Source organism: Aulostomus chinensis, chromosome 1 (assembly GCF_037954235.1).
Source record: "Aulostomus chinensis isolate RoL2024-O1b breed Wild chromosome 1, RoL_Achi_v1.0, whole genome shotgun sequence".
Lineage (NCBI taxonomy): Eukaryota > Metazoa > Chordata > Actinopteri > Syngnathiformes > Aulostomidae > Aulostomus > Aulostomus chinensis.
The window spans coordinates 62,351,342-62,369,165 of NC_141320.1; the positions used below are offsets into that span (position 1 = coordinate 62,351,342).

Genomic DNA, 17,824 nt, shown 5'->3' on the forward strand with positions numbered 1-17,824 from the left:
TTTAGAAGACTTGGCCAAAGCTGCAAAGACCATCACTTCCATTCTAATTCTTTCTCCTCAAAGCAAATCTACATGTACCTCACAGCGAGCCTGCGCCCGGTTCAGTGCAGCCGACTTGGCAAAGCCCGGCGCTTCTGGTTCCAGGTTCATTTTGGATGTCGGACAGCTGGGGACTGAAAAAAAAAAAAGAGAGAGAGACCAGAATGAGGGGTGGCTCGTAGCTTTACAGTCACAGAAACGAGTGGCGCGACAAACACCAAGTCAGCCAACATGAGGAGCTCTCCAGTCAAAACATCAATTTAATGTCCAGTCTAATTTGCTGTGTATCAAAGTGGAGAGAGGCGTTTTGGGGAAATGACTAAGAATGGAAGCTATTTTAACAAGACAGGGATGAAACAATCCTTCTGTTTTCTGTCTTTGTTGGGTTAGATTGCTTATTTTTAAACTTGCGGTACATTGTTTTTGCACACTGAAGGAAAACATCTGTATACGTCTCTAGGTTGATGAAGATATCTTCCTGTAAGTCTCCAAATTCTTTTATTGTGTGATATTGATATTTAGTTTCCAGTCACTGTAAATAACCTTGCGTCTGTGGAACTTCCTCAGAATGCAATTTTAATTGTCTGGATTTTTAACTGATGAAAGTATCTTGGTAAAGAGTCTGTTTTGTTTGACCACAAATCGGTTGAATCCAGTTTCACAAATATACCAGAAGGACGACTCAAGATCTCACCGCAACCAAACAAAGCGAAACTCCATCACAATGTATTACGAAAGACAGAAAAACTTCATTGTCAGGTAAAATTGCTTAAGACCGCGCCAGCTATGTGTGTGTCAAACACATTCCAAAGTTCTTTCTAAACGTCCCAGTGAGGTAACGAAGCCTTGCATACAGGTGCGTGTGCAAGGTGTTTCACGTCTCTCTGTAAACACACTTGACACGGTCGAAAGTGAGCCCTTTAACGTTCTACACATTTTTTTCCTGTCCTGCTGGTTTCTATCTTCTCTCTCTCTCTCACACACACACACAGAAAGCTTATCCTACCTCCCACATGTGTGACAGGTGTCAGGCCCAGTGGGAGCATTTACAGCCCCTAAACCCTTGACGTTTGACCCTTGACCCCCTCTACTCGTTCTCTCTGAGGCACCTGCAGTGGCTGTGGAAGCACTACAAGGTGAACTGGAGCTTCATGTATCAGACACACACACAATGATAAGACTTCATGTACTCTTTCATGTCCTGTATTTCATTCTGAAACTATCTCAAAGTGACGCTGCCATCTTGCAAACATTATTTTGTGCAGATTTGACAGTGAATGCAGCAAATGTTGGGAGTGGGGAAAGTACAACAGGCCAAATGATCCCATTATACCTCCTGATACCTTCACTGTCAATAAATATAGCAACTGAAATCATGTCAGCAGCATCTCCGGATGTAAAGACCAAGTATACACGACGTTCTTCAGCGTAACAGTGGTTTCTGCCTCCCATCAAAGCTTGACTTGAAAACACTGAAGGAAATTCTCATCTAAAGGCGAGTTTCTTGACTGTATTTTAAGGAACAATTACAGTTCCCCCCCCCCCCCCAACTTGATTGCAAAAGAGATCAAACTTTGTTAGAATTCATCATTTGCATTTGCATTGTGCGCGTGTGTGTGTTGAGCACACAGACAGACAGCGATTCCCCTTCTCCATTTCCTCACCCAGGAGGCTCCCCAGTGTGTTGGGTGTGAAGTGAGTTTAAAGAGGATAAACACCCCCTTTAACTCTCCCCTCATTTCCTCCGCAGCCTCCTTCGGTTAATCTCCACACACACAAACACTCACACAAACACACACGCCTAGACGCACATGGCTGGCTGGAAGTTGACCCTTGACCTGCAAAGATTTCACGGATTATCCTTTTTTTTTTTGTCAGAGCATTGGCTCTCTGATCCAGCACTTTAACTCTAAGCTTAAAAAAAAAAACACCTTCTCCTCTTTTTTTTTAACTTTAGCTGTTTGTAACCAGTTTCAGTTTTCATTAAGTAGAGAGTGATTAAATGGCCACTTTGGCATGTTGAATTCTCTCAATTTGTCTTTTCCTGGGGGACACAAGTGAACTTTTCTGAACTTTTGCGCTGAAACAGGAAAATAATGACACTCTCGTTGAGAGTGAATTGCAGGCAATGACAGGCGCAAAAAGAATGACTGGAAAAGAGTATGACAGGAGAATCTGAAAAGAGAGAGTAAAAGGAGGACAGGGATTTAGCAAGGAGGAAGGGAAGGATAAGTTAAACACTGAACCCCCCCCCAACCTTTGAAGTGAACAGATTGCTTCCAGGGCAGCGGGAAAAGCCATTTAGCCGCCATATATTCATGTCCCTGGTTAAACAGTGGACTCAGGCAGAAGAATAGAGATTAGCTGCACTCTCAGCATCTCATTACTCCCTAAAGGGACCCATTCAAGTGGGCTTCAACAGCTGGTTAGCACCAATTCCCTTTCAGAGTAAAAGATCCCGTTTCTGTGACGGAGCATGAAAACATTTGATGCTAAGTGATATCTCTAGTGGACAAACAAACACACACACAACCTGAGAGCAGCAGTGTGTGTGAGTGACAGAGAAGCTAATAGGAGCTTGTTGCCTGTCAGTCAGTGAGAAAAAATGACATGGTGTCCCTCTTTGACCCTCCCCTCGTACTGTGAGTGACACTTTGATTGGACATGGCACTTTGGAAATAAAATCTAATGGGGCCTTGTACACTGTCAGTCACATGACAGATCCCGTCTCTTCAACCTCCTCCTCACACACCAGCAGGGATTCAGTGTGTGTGTGTGTGTACCGAAGCTACCTCTTCATACACAGACACACCAGGTGATGCCAAGTGAATCCAAGCTGGAGAACGCAGCAGGAGCATGGGGCCAATCACACATACAACCTTTTGCACCGCAAGACCGCAGGAACACACTGATGAGCTCATGAAGGTGTGGGAGATCGTATGAACCACAAAGAGACGCAGCAGGTCTGAAAATAGGAGGTCTTGTATTGCAATGATCGACGATGGATTCATATCTCGCTGTTCGATCCCGACCAAGCGCTTCACATTTGCAAATGTGAGTCAGGACATTTATACATGATACAAAAACAACAGGCGATATCAAAGGAATTCAAGAGCTCTTTTTCATTTTTCAAATGTTATTTTATGGAATTATAAACTGCAGATAGAGACAAAGAGAATTAATTTATCCGGTAAAAGACATGTCCATAAAACATGCCAATTAAATGCACATGTTTCTGATACAAGTGAAAGTCAAAACTAATGTAATCAGGGAGTACAGATGTTGCTGAGTGCGTGTGTATGAGTGTGTGTGTGTGTGTGTGTGTGTGTATTACACAGGAAAAAGCACAATAAAAGTGAACATAAAACAGACCGGAACACATCAAACTACTGGCTGGCTCTAAAAACATGAATGTGTTCTTTGTTTCTTTATATAAAGTACGTTTTACGCAGTACTCAGGACTGTGTGAGTGTGTGGGTGTGCGCGCGCACATGAGTCTGTGCCGTATTGTGTGCTTTGACAAGGGGTTAGCAGCCCTAAAATAAACCTTAAGTGAACCGTTTGTCTGATTTTCCCATCAAAATAATGAAAGGTGATCAGGTTTCACAGTGCTGTGCCAGGGAGCGTCCAGGGTCCACAACTGTCAAGGCGGACTTCAAAGACTCGTGCACTTCGCATGCCCTGGCCTCGCTGGCTGGCTGCATGACATTCCTGGGTTGCTTCTGCTGCTTTATTTTTTCCTTTTGTGCCCTGACATCCAGCCTGTAGCTCTCGGAGCAAAATTATAGCAGATATTTAAGAGGGGAAATAGAGTCAAAAGCATGAAAGAAAGACTTCGCTAAGTGACTCGGATTGTTTGCAGGACTACGAGATCCCTGACAGTGAAAACCCCCTTACACCAGAACAAAACTCCGTCAGTGAAAACGTGAACCATGAAAATGAATTACTTCCAACATGTTTGTCTACTTCAATTAAATCACACAGAAAACAAAGGTTTAGTAATAGAACAATTAGTGGCTTCCTCTTTGCAACAAGAGGGGGGATTAAAGTGAAATGTGGTCTTGATTTGGAGAAACACTGAATCAAACAGCAGCACTGGTGTGAGATGAAAGCTACTGGTTATTAATGCTAATTAATCATACGAAGCTGCTAGAATATGGGGAACTGTAAAAGTCAACAAGGCTACTAAATACTGCAAACATTTACACGATATCAGCTGGAGGATGAACTGGTTGGCCGGTTAATGGAATTCGGAGATGATCCTGCACGCGCGAGGTCGATTGAAAAAAACCAAACGCATCGAGTCTGCAACCGAATGTAAATGTTTCATTAATAGATTTAGAATCCATTGGAAACATGTTACTGGCTAAAATATCTGCGTGTGCTAGATTGTAATTACAGTATACATGACTACGTTTTTTTGTCGTACTTCTTTTTGTGTGTTTTTTTTTTTCCTTTCAGCAATTTTGTTTCTCATCATTATGATCACATTGATTTATTTTGTCAAATGCAAAAAGCCCAAAAAAAACAGCGCAATATCAGCGTTATGAATCAGTCGTCAGCCGACCTGCTGTCCCCAAAAACCCATGTCAGTTGAGGGACTAGAATCCTGTACATTCTGAATATATCTTTCATAATCAAAAGCTCTTCGTAGAGACCATCAACAAGTGCAGAGGTCCTCCCGCCTACAGAACTGACTGGTCTGAGACCTTCAGGACGATATCAGAGACACTCGGTGGTGCAGCAGCAGCTGCAGCAGGTATCGCTGATAGACAAGATTCTATGTCAAGGAAAAGATGCCAAAACCACACTGAACTAGAAATCAGCAAATTCACCTGAGGCGCCCATGTGACCTGATGCTGTTCATGCAGGGAGGTAGAATTTTCCCTCCCTGGGGGTTTGGGGACTCTGACATACTTGTGATACTGGGAGATCGCCAACTGAACAATATAAGTTTGGAGCAAGGGGTGACAAACACCCAGCAGGCTCTGCTTCCTGTCTGTGAGACTAAACTGAGAGTTACGAACCTAAATGTGCAACAACACATTTGTGTGTAAGTGTATTTCCTGATTGAAGCCCATTGTCTGAAGTTGACAAATCATCCTGTCCTATTTAATCTGCCCTAATGTGTTAAACCGCCCTAATTGATGCCTCAAGTGTGTTAAAAAAAGAATGATGTAGAAAACACTTTACACACAGCCATAAAAACACACACAAGTAGCTTGTTAGACAGTTAAAGTGTGATGTAGAGTGTGTATTTGCAGCGCTGGGTGGCCTGTGGCCTGTGGCATCACTACTGTCCCTCTCATTTGGAAGTGCCTGGAATACTGTGGGTGGGTGAGTGTGTGTCTCTTTATCTCTGTGTGAATTTGTGTGTGCCAGTCCGCACGCGCATGTTTGTGTGTGTGTGTGTGTGTGTGTGTCTGAGCAGAGGACCAAATGAAAGGAAATCACAGTAATCAGAGTTGACACGGTGAGATGCACGCACAGAAACTTTTCAGAGAAGATAAAGGACAAAGATGCAGGCCTGGACTTGATTGTCAGCTTCTTGCAATCACTCTCATACTTCAGAAAGAGACACAGACCAAGTGAATGAGTGACTGACATGCATACAAATAGCAAAAGACAAGACGTGCATTGAACGCAAGAGTACACTTAAAATCTCCTCTGAAATCTGGTTGTGATATGGAGATACGTATCACTTTACAGGTCATCAATTGGAGCAGCCTGCAATCACTGGCAGGACTTACTGGCAATGCTGTCCAAAAAATACTGGAAAGAAAGATGGCCGTGTGGTTAACACAGGCGTCATTCAACCAGGACATCAGGGGTCAGGCCTCATCATTTTCTGTGAGTAGACACCCTGTCGAGGTGTCCTTGAGGAAGACATCCAAACCTTACTGATTCTCCCAAACCCCAGATTACAGCCACTGACAATGGTTCTGAGTGCTCATGTGAAAGATTCATCTCTACAATACACTGACAGGCAGCTGCATCACAGTTAAACTACGCTGATGAAACCTTTGATGCAGAACCTTGACACAGTCAACAAGGTTAACATCAACAAATACATCCTCTGAGCTCATTTACAAAAGCTCGGGCTATTAAATAACTACGGAAACCCTGGGTTGCATTTTCATCCAGATGAACTCAAAAGGTCTAATCTGAAATATATAGCAGCCAGGATGTTTCCGGGAGAAGAAGATGAAACAGGTTCTGATTATATTCTGGGCAGTTTAAGTCATGCCATTAATCAGAGGAGACATGAAATTACTACATAACATGCATCATTATAGAGTAACGTGAATATGATTTTTGGAATGTGTATTACTCATCTTCTCTTTACTAGAATAAATAATGGTTTGGCCTGTAACTTAACATGTGTATATATTTCTATTTGGACCACAATCACACACGACTATACATGCTGTGCCAAACCAGTATTTTTTTTTTTTTCCTTTTTCCTGAAGATGCTTCCACAAGTGATGCAGTAATGGTACCTGTCTGGATACGTGCAGAATTCAGCCGAGCAGTGAGGTGGTAATCTTCCATTTCTAACAGCCTTACTGCTGATGAGTAGCTAGCTACTCTGTTCTGATGAGACAAAGCTAAAAGAGTGATTTTGTGCCCTAAACATAGGCTCCAAAAGTGAGGCATCTATGTTTATTCTCTGGAAAAACACAGCATTTAAGTTAAAGCCATTATTTCCCCCAAAAAGGAAATATAGCACTGCGTGTAAGCGCTGAAGATGTCATATATCTAAGAGTGTTGTGAAATCTATAGTCTAGCCAGGATCCTGTTTCACTGCTCACGAGAACCAGACAGAAGCAGTAAGAGGACAGGAGTCCCCCATAGAGAGCAACAGGAATCTGAAATGAGCATTTCAGGAAATTTGAGAGCAGTCAATTAACTTTTGAGCAATGCTGATGTCAGCCTTTATGACCTTTAGACGTCGTAAAACCTTTAGTACACAGGTTGTTCTGCAAAGCAGTTCTTAACGCTAATAGGAGGAAGGCGGGAGTTCCAACCTCCCACATGACAAAAGGTAATTAGACGAGACATTTCTAATAAAGTTATGAAAGCTGATCCACTTTTGGTGCTACGTGATGCATGACCCTACAATAGAACAATCTTTCATCCAAACATTTGCATATACAGTGACCAGACTTACAGTTTAATTCAAAATGCTGTTTAGAACTGCAGCAGCGATCATTGAGGACATTGAGGTCATGATCCCAGTCAGTTGTTGATTTCAGTTTTATCTCTGATTTCACAAAGAGAACTGAAAAACTGTCAAAAATGAATTAGGGAGAGTCTGAGGTGTTGATGGCCTTCTTTCTTTCCCTGTCAAGGAGTGAGCATCAGCCGCAGGAGTGTCAAGACAGATAAAGCAATCTGAAGCTGGTGTTGGTAGCTGTTATAGTCCAAGAATGCAGATGTCAACATCTCAAACTGGCCACAAATTGGCAGTTGTGACACTGCCGAGGTTGCAACTGCCACCAAACCCTTCCCTCCTCCTCCTCCTGTCCTCCCCTCCTGGGACCCTTCCCTCACTCGGTCCATGGCGACAAATTCAAAATGTGGCTCACATTTTCTGTGTTGTCTACTTCAATATTCGCATGGATTATATGGCTGTTCTGTATGTTGTTATTGGTTTGGCTGCAGGGGCGTGCATGCACTGAAAAAAAAAAAAAAAAAAAAAAAACGATCATCATAATCTTCCCAACCCAAAGAGATTGAATCAATCAAGGCAGACATTCAAGATTTAGTTGGTGGAAGGATTTGGCAGAATTTTTGCTCAATAATTTGTTTAGATTACACTGGTTTCACTCCAGATGGACCAACACATTTCATTTGGTTTGAATCAGCCAGCCGAACCATGGGATCCAGCCCTGACACTGGCAACATGGAGGCCACATAACATAATATGGTTGTAAACTGTAAATATTTTATATGATATCGATAGTTTACATTGAGGTTTGAAACTTCAATCCCATTTGTATGAAAAATTACTGCCACTGATACATTTTATTTGACTTATATAATCATCTTTCACAAGCTTTTCCTCCTGACATTTCTAATATTCAGATGCTCATATGATACGAGCTAGTTTTCTAGCGCAGGGTTTGTGTGAGTCTGGCTAGCTTAGCTGACAACACCCTGAGCCACCAGTTTCCACTGCTAGCTCGCTAGCTGAACGTAGTTTTCATCCTAACACAACCTAATCACCCATTTCCTGCACCGCCTTCCGCTGTCGTAGCCATGTCGTAGTCATGTTCGAGTTGAAGCGTTTAAGCCATCAAGCTAAGAGCTAGCAATATTTACAGTTTCACATAGGCCCATAAATATTAGTTAACCAGCTATTATTTATTAGTGAGTCCAGCTATGTTTTCAACTGGGCTCCATAATTTTGAGTGACAAAAGAGTTCATGTTGGCTGCTTGCAGTGACTATCAGGTTGAGAAACAACAGCGGATTTCAAAACAGAGAGGTTTAACTGAGGATACGACCCGTCTCACAAAGCCTGTTTGCATCTGTCATTCGTAACCAAAAAAATGCCTTTGGACGTTCATGGAGGGATTTGGCACAGTGGAATTACACAGAAAGGATGCTGTGGAAGATGAAAAAGAGGAAGAAAAATGTCCCGAGCTGAAATAGGACTGTGCAGCCCACTTTATGTCAAACACACGCAAGATCAGGGTGGCGCGCTGAGGACTCTGACAATCTGTGGCTTTGCGAGGGAGAGAATGAATAGGGAAAAAAGAAGTGATGAAAAGATGAAGGAAGGGACAATGAAGGAGAAACAGAAGGTTCAAACCATCATTGGGAAATCGAAACAGCATTTAATGCCCACTGAAATGAAAGGCGAAATGAATAGAAAAGCTAAGTGAATGTGAATCATTCGGATAATACATTGTTATGGTGAACATAATTCATTTGGTCTCTGTCCGCACTGGCAATATGTGGAATTCCCCTGTCATGCCAAAAGAGCAAACACGCAATTGAAACCAGGCAGAGGAGAGACAACAAGGAATAGAGAGAGCAACGTCTATCAACGGGGGATCAGCGAGGGAAAAAGACAAGGCTGAGATTTGTTTGCCAGGATTTGTCATTTGGATTGCATCAAGGCGCAGCGTCTTTCCAGCTCTTCTTCCTCTCTACACGGACAGTTGGGTACTCAAGCACTTTATGAGGTGTGATGACAGAGAGGAGAGGCGGAGGATGAACCCAGCTGAAAACGTCATCAAAACCACAGATAAACATCGACTTCTTGTTATTGTGAAGCCCTTCCTTGTCTTAGTGGCGTTGCTGCTGATAAATGTGTCATCGCACTGTCAAATGTGTTAATTGTGTATCGTAAGCTGCTACTATAATTGATTTATTAACACGAGATAAACAACATTCAACTGCGGAACTGAAGATGAGAGACGTTACTCAGTTATAAGGTTGTTTCATAAATCATACACTCGTGTGTTGTATCTGTTTGTAAAGGCTTTTTATTTCCTGCCAAAACTGTTGTACTTAGCTGAGAAAATATCTGACTTTATTGGAAAAACTTAGAGCTAAACTGAAGGGAAAAACAACTCCTGCCCTCATTCAATCATGAATGTAATGTGAATCCAAGTTTTCACGATGTGCAGAATATCTAAGTTCATCCTTCTTAAATTAATTGTAATGGCGGAGTGGAAATGGCTGTAGGAAAGCTCTGACGCAGCTCGTGTGAAATATTGCTGCTGGGGGACTCATCAGGTTTTCAGTTCCACTGGAAGCAGCTTGAATTAAACTACATGGATGCCGCTCACGTCAGTGATGCTGACTGATGACATCTGCAGACACAGACGCAGTGACACTGTAAACTGTCAAATGTCACCAGCCACTCTGACACTCAGACACGTCCGAGGCTAAAAATAGAGGAGGAAGCACCGTTTTCTCTTCCTCCAGGGGCAAAGCCAGGAGGAGACGTGAGTGTATGGTGGTGTTTTGTAGGAAAGAATGAGGGGGTAGCACATGAAGACAGTGTGAGTAGAGCCCGAGAGACCTGATCAGGACTTTGTTGCTCAACAAGTCCCATGACCTGTGTTGGGCATCTTACGGTCAAAATGTAATGCATGTACAGTAAATGAACAGTTATTTGAAAGTGACGACATTGTTACTTTCACCAAAGCAGGCACAGACGTATGCCCAGGTACCCTGAAGAAGAGAATGTTAATTTTTTTTATCGCAGTTCATATTGTCAGCGTGACCCAGTGACCTGCATATAATCCTGGTCACTATGGCAACGTTAGCCTACCATCCTATTGTTGCCAGAGACTCCATATCTTCAACCTCGTCACTTCTCAAGTTCAAGCAGCGCAGCCGATCCAGAATAGGTTCGTTTCCCTGCCTCTGCTGGCGCGTACATTCGTTCCCCACACTAACGCCTGCTAGCAACTTCTTCTTTCAGTTAGCTTAGTGTTAGCATGAGTGCTGTCCAGGGGCTTCCTGGGGTGTTTCTTCAAGTTGTTTTCACTAATTTTCAATGGGAGGAGTTCCCTTGGCTTCCCCCCTTTTTTTTGTCCTCTGGATCTTACATCGTAAAATATGAACAGCTGATGTGAAGTGACCTTTATCTTTGGAAAATTCTTGAAGACAAGTGCAAAATTGTCAATGTTTGTTTTGTAGAACAAAATTGCCAGCACACTGAGAGGTTTGGGTGCCTCTCAGTACCTTATGGGTGTTACACAGGGAGTGTAATTGAGGCAAAGCTCCTTGAGATTGCACTCGGACGTCTATATTTGTACTTTATCATTTCTAACTTCTTCCCATATCACTGCAGCAATTGAAGAGTGTGTAATACTTTCACGAGAGCCGCGGCTGATACACAAGATGGAAAGGAGATCCTTCAGCACTGCCAACCACACCTCACAGAGGTCAAATATTTCAGCAGATGTCGAAAAGATATTTTTACATGTGTTTAATTCCTCTTCCTTCAGAAATACATGGACAACATCCAGCAGTTTTCCTGATGTAATATCTCGAACTGAGATGTAACGTACAAACACACACGCCCACACAGATGCAGTAGGCTGATGACTAAATCAGTTACAAAGGGGGAGAGACGTTAAGAGGGAGAACTTCATTCCCATAAACGAGGAGGAATTAATGTTATCAATATGCTTGGAGGAGCCTAACACACACACACACACACACACACACACACACACACACACACACACACAAGTTTAATGAGGGAGACATGGGCAGGAGAGTGAGTGAGATGATGGTTGTAATGTCTGAGACAGTCCGCCCCACATGGTTCCCATAAGTCTGTGTGTGTGTGTGTGTGTGTGTGTGTGTGTGTGTGTGTGTGTGTGTGTGTGTGTGTGCGCGTGTGTGTGTGTGTATGGTGCATTAGTGAGATAAGTCTCTAAATCAGCATCGTCTTTCAGAATGTATGAAGTTGGGGGGGGGGGTGACTGGGGTGCCTACGCAGTAGATATTTAGACGCCAACACACACATCCAAAACCCCCAAACACACACACGCACAGCAGTCAAGTACATCTTGATCGCGCTGTCAGCAATCACCGCCAGCGCCCTCATCTCTCCGTCCAAGTCCATATTTCACTCTCACCCTGTCCAAGACCATGCACACACATATATTTATCCACAACTGCGGACAAACACGCACGCACATACACACGCCATGTGTCTGAGACTGCTCTGAATGGGTCGCATGTTCCACTGATCCGTCCTGCTGATGACCTGTCTGAACATATGGGGGATCACAGCAAACACACACACACACACACACACACACACACAGACACACGTCATTAATAAGAAGATAAGCAGCAATGAAACCCGTCCAGCATCACACGAAGCTCATTCATCCAGCTCGCTGAACTGCCTTCTGGTTTGATTTTTAGACGGTAATGTTGTTGCTCCATCTATGTAACATCACTTTTGGGATGAGGCTGTTGAATACAAAGAGGAGATGGAGTAGCAGTCATTTCTCCTGTGCGGTTGTGGTTGATTTGTAACAAGCTGAAGACGTAGGATGAGCTGTTGTCAGTGCCGTGGCATCACAGATTAGTCACTCACGGGTCAATCGATTCAAGGAAAGTCGGCAAAACTCCCCATGAAGAATAAAACAGATGAGCATGTTATGCTGAGTGTTTACAGGAGCTGAAACGTTAAAATACCAAAAGTTGCCACTAAATAAATTCGTGTCAGTGATTAGATGAGACTCATTATCAGAGATGGGCACCCCAGTCACACTCATGTGAAGGAACGTCTCTGCAGCTCCGATTGATCCCCAATCAAAATATTCATTTGTTGCTCCAAACAGTGAAAACGTCATCCACCTTAACCAGTCGTGATACATTTGTAATATGATCAAATACATGATTACATGGTCAGAACTAGGGAGGGGAATCGAAAACCGGTTCTTGTTGAGAACCGGTTCCCACTGTTTTAATTCCTTGGAATCATTTTGCCAATGTTTTGGTGTGGTGACATCATTCACCAGTGCAGCCAGCAGGAGAGTGGCGCCCAAGCAGCACAAGCGCTCAAAAGTTTGGTTACAGTTCTTGAGAAAGGATGACAACAGGGCAACTTGCAATACTTGCAAATCGTGTATTTCATGAAAGGGATGAAATACTACCAATGTGCGGGAACATTTGCATACACAGCATGCAATTACTTTGAATGAATGTCGCGTTTTCGATCTGCTCAGGCGGGAATCTCAACCCAGCTAACCAACCAACCAACCAAATGAGAATCGATCAGAGAATCAATGAAGAACCGAATCGTTAAGCAGAATCAAAAATAGGATCGGGATCTGAAAAATCCTATCAATTCCCATCCCTAGTCATAACAGACACAGAGCTCATTTCTTCCAGTGCTTGACAGTAATGAAGTACATTTCTGTACTTAAGATCATTTTTTGAGTAACTTTAGTTAGATACCGTAATTGCATCTCTGGAAACTTGTAACTTTAACTCAGCTTGTAATTTTTGGATTGGCCTCAAATTGTATGTGCTCACAGGAGAATGAACAGTCACAGTAGCCACTCTCGACCGGCTCGATTTAAAAGTGGAAACATGACAATCGACTCTGTGAAACCTGGTATGTCCGTGTGTGACACAACCAGCCTGAGAAACGCGCACTGTAAAAGCGCCGCGGTGGTGACAGCGGTGAAAGCAGATCATCTGTGCATCGACACTCGTATCTCAAGATAATGTCTGAGACCTCAGAAATGAAAAGGGTTCAAGTGCTGTGGATGTGCACTTCATCCACCTCTGCACTCTCCTACATTGAGTACTTATAGGACATTTTCCTGATCATACTTGCATACTTTTATGAGTAACCTTTTCATTGCAGGATTTACTATTTTCACGGTGTGGCGTTCCACTGTTCATATTAAAGGATCTGGATCCTCCTCCACCACTGAGCGCCGCCATGTCTAAATATAACCTAGCGAGCCACTGGTGTGGCTGTAGGCCCTTAGTCTTGTCATATCATGTACTCCTGCTGGCCATATGCACATACTTGGCTTGTACATTCTTAATATGATCCCCAGTCTGACTCCACTGGTTTCAAACAGCAGACTTCACGGTCAGGACGCCTCAGCGGGATCCAAGCATGTCACAGGATGATTAAGGTGGTATTTGACTCTGCTCTTATTTTCATTTTTTCCGAAAAACTGCAGTTTTACACTTCGGGCAGCTACAAATCAGATGGCTGTGTGTGTCTGTGCACACAAACGAGTGTTAAGGGTCAGAATGTGGTTGTAAGCAACTGGTTAACAACATGCGAACCAGTTGGCATGTCATGATGCTAAATCACACAACAGCGCTTCAGCGTCTCTGTTTAATCAGGCATTTAAGTGTGTTAATGTTTTAGATTCTACTAAATGCCTCCTCCAGCTGATCTCTGACCTCGCAGATCAAGAGGAGCACAAGGTAAGAGGATTTTTTCCAGTCATTTAATTAGTCAGCTAAGCTTCCCTCGGATGGTAAAAGTGTCGTCCTGCTCATAGTTAAAGCCGTATGAGCCGGGCGCTAAGCTACATGTCAGTTTGTGTTGACCCGCTTCTGCTTCAGGCCACTTCGAGCCCATAATTAAGTGGATAATCTGGCAGAGCACAGCGCTGACTGCTGAAGAGGCCGCCCTGACAAAACGCTCTCCCTGTACATAGATAATGAGGCAGGGACCTGACAGGTGGGCTCTGATTAGGAAGGAAGGTCCTGCGCTGGGCGGTGATGTTGAAGCACACACACACACACACACACACACGGAGTCAGAGCTCACCCGGTCTGTCCCACTCCCGTAAACACACTCATCAGAGGCGAGGCCGTCCCCGGAGAGGAATGAGAGCATGTTTGACATCATTAATTGGCTTTTTCAGTGCAAGAAGTCAGGGAGATGAAAAGCTTTATCAAGCTGAAATAATTAATTTTGCCCTCACCACCTCCAATTCGCTGACACTTCACTTCTCTCACAAAATGAAGAAGAGGAAAAAATTACTATTTTTACCCTTTTCCCTCCCTCTTTAGATTCAGTCCCTTTTTTTGTCCGTCTCAAGTCACATTAACGGAGGTAATGTGCGTTTTGTATTAAAATACAATTAAAAGGAGATTTAATTAACGTGAACCTGTATGAAAGGGGAAAAGGTTAGCTTTATCTCAGCCACTTACAAAGGCCATAGATTAGAGGGCTACACTATGTGCCCAGTGCACCGTACACATTATTTCCAATTAATTCTAAATTACAGAGAGAATTAAAGGAGGTTGATAATACGACACCAGAAGGCCTTCACACTCTAACTTTAATCACTTTGAATATCTAACCCAGCTCTTGCTTGGATAATTAGTTTAATTAAGCTCTTTGAAAGGCGACCGCATGCTGAAGTGGTGAAAGTTTAAACTGCACCTGAAGTTTGACAATGCGGCCACTGTCAGAGGAAATGGAGAGAAGAAGAGGGAGGCGCCATTGAAGGACATGACTGGATACTCTCGTACAAACTGGGTCATTCTTCATGTGACCAACTTCTCCTGAGGACTATACGTCCTATTTTAACTAATTGTTTTGGGGTCTGAAAACAACTGTTTGTGAGTGAAACTGGTCCCTTATAAGACAGTTTTGGGGGCAGCTGATGTGCTCATCAGCAGCTCAATGTCATTATACTGAGATTTAGGACACATTGGGGCTGTAGATGTTGGGTTGATCGCTTCCTGTCCTGGACCAACTACTCTCTAGCCCTGGCCCTGTGTTTCTCTCTCCTTCCTATCCCTCCATCTCTCTCTCTCCTCTTATCCCCCTGCCCACCCCCACCCCTCTTTCTCCTCTCCACTCTTCTCCACCCCAACTGGTCGAGGCAGGTGGCCACCCACTCCGAGCCCGGTTCCGCCTGAGGTTCTTCCTGTTAAAAGGGAGTCGTTGTTTTTCTCGTCACCATCGCCGAGTGCTCGCTCACGTGGGAATGTTGGGTCTCTTTCATCTGAGTTACAGAGGAAGGTTCTAGACCTGCTCTTTGTACAAAGTGCCCTGAGATGACTTTTGATGTGATTTGGCGCAATATAAACAAAGATTGATTGACTGATTGTTTTGATTGATTGATTGATTGATTGAATGATTGATGCACTTAAGTGACTTCAGCGTATCTGGTGACATGTTTTAAAACAAGCATCCTGCCTGAGGATCATATGATTAAAATAATGATGGGCAAAAGGATGTTTGGATGGTTCTGAAAGCCATCGTAAATTCTATTTTCACAATAGGTTTTTCAGGAAAATAAAGAAATGTGGACTGATATAAGTGATCTTTTTTTTCCCGTGTGCCAGCCCGGCTGGTACACATCGAGCCTCCTCTGTTTCAGCTACTTAGCTCCTCCAGCTGTGCAAATTGTGGTGTTGTTCACCGCAGTGAGAGGTATGAATAACCTGATTCAGTGAATGTGAAAATGACTTAGAACTACAGAATATCCTCTTTAAAATAACTTTAGCATCATTATAACCCAGACTACGCTATTTTAGGTGGACGCGATGCAGGGTGGTCATTTGGAGAGTCAAAAGTTGAAGTCAAAATAACACCTACTATTTACTGAAAGTAACCGTCCACCACATCCCACGTGGAACCTGTGTGGTGAACCAGGATTGGCTCAAATTAGATTAAAATACTGTATGTATACAACATAAAGTAACAGGATAATCAGGAACGTTTCTTCTGCAGGCAAAGGAACATGGAACAGGTTGCCAGTGTCAAACATCACCCTCCATAGTGACGCTCCAACCAGCAGCTGACATGGATGATCAACATCTCCAGAACAAAAACACGCGACATGTCAGTTCGGAGAGGACATGTATGTGGTGTACACCTCTGACTGGACCTCTACAGCTGCTTCAACTGTGGTTTTCACATCATGTCCAATTAATATTAGATGATTCTAAAATTAATCCCCCAGGCTATATTTACGGACGTGATAAATATTTATTTTTGGGGGGAAATTAAGAGGTTCCAAACACTCCCAAGTAACTGACCTGCAATCTCCTTGATCCCAGAAATAATTTGTTGCTGCATCCAACATAAGAATAAATCCCTCAGTAACATACAGTTTTATTTCCTTTAATTATTTCCTGTGTTGCCCCTAATGTTCAATAACAACAATAACAATAATCACTAGCTCTCACAGGCCTCCAGGGTCTTCACGTGTTTTCCATCCTGGAGCAATAAGAAGAATATGAAGAGACTGAATAATAGAGTCAACTGCCGGTGTACACACATCTACAAATGCACACAGTATTCTCCGAGCCTTCTGGTGGGAGAACAGCGAGGGTTCTGCTTCACTTCCCAAGTGGAGACACGACATATTAAACCAGATTTGTGTGTGTGTGTGTGTGTGTGTGTGTGTGTGTGTGTGTGTGTGTGTGTGTGCGTGCGCGCACTCTACAGCACATCTTTAGGCTACTGCCTCGCCTCAGCAGCTTTCAAATATACACAATATTTAGCCTTCTCATTCGTCACATGCCGGTGTGGTTATTGTGTTTGGTGCTCTGTGACCTGAGACTCCCTCTCAGTTTAAAAAAAAAAAAAAAAAAAAAAAAAGACATAAAGAAATTCTCTCTTCCATCAAAATGAAATCATCCAGCTACTTTAAAAGGAGTATCTCAGGCACAAAAAAAAAAGAGAAAAAAAAGGGAGACATTACTTACTGCAGAACCAAGTGACATCATTGTCAGTCTGTATATGAGAAATGAATGATCAGGTGAAGGAAGGAGCGGCGTGGCTCAGAGGTAGAGTGGCCGTCTAGCAACCTAAGGGTAAGGGTTTGATCCTCACTTCCCCCCAAGATACTGAACCCCTGATGGCCCCCGTGATGGAAGGATGGATGAATGAATGGATGAGCAGGTTATCGGGTGACAGCTTCTGTTTCCTTATCAGTTCATATGCTCATGTTACAGAGGAGGAAAGCAGCAAATTATTACATTTGAGAAGTGAAAACATGATTGAAAAAAATGTTTAAAAAAAAAAAGCTTAAAAAGTTAAAAGATGCCTGAAATGAAGAGATTTCCAAATAATACCTGAAATAATGTCAAAACCCACAGATGTTAATGGTGAAGAAACGCGGGAAAATATTGCTCCTGACAAGCTAAAGCTGGCATTCTTGAATAGAAATTTTCAATCGGTTTAAACCCCCCCCCCCCCCCAAAAAAAAAAGCACTGATCAACAATCCAGGTGATCAGTGGATCTGTAAAATGCTTAGAAATAAGAAGGTTTAATATTTAAAGCTGATACCTTTGGAGG

The 17,824-nt window shown here is 43.1% G+C and overlaps 1 long non-coding RNA gene across 4 annotated transcripts in view; it reads right to left on the reverse strand.

Moving 5' to 3' along the window:
• The window catches only part of LOC147272645 (uncharacterized), a 118,030-nt gene that overhangs the window by 60,913 nt on the left and 39,293 nt on the right, over positions 1-17,824 (reverse strand). For all 4 annotated transcript variants that reach the window (XR_015112067.1, XR_015112074.1, XR_015112071.1 and 1 more), the window contains exon 3: positions 79-173. This is a non-coding gene — a long non-coding RNA (uncharacterized LOC147272645). The remainder of the gene's footprint in view (positions 1-78; positions 174-17,824) is intronic.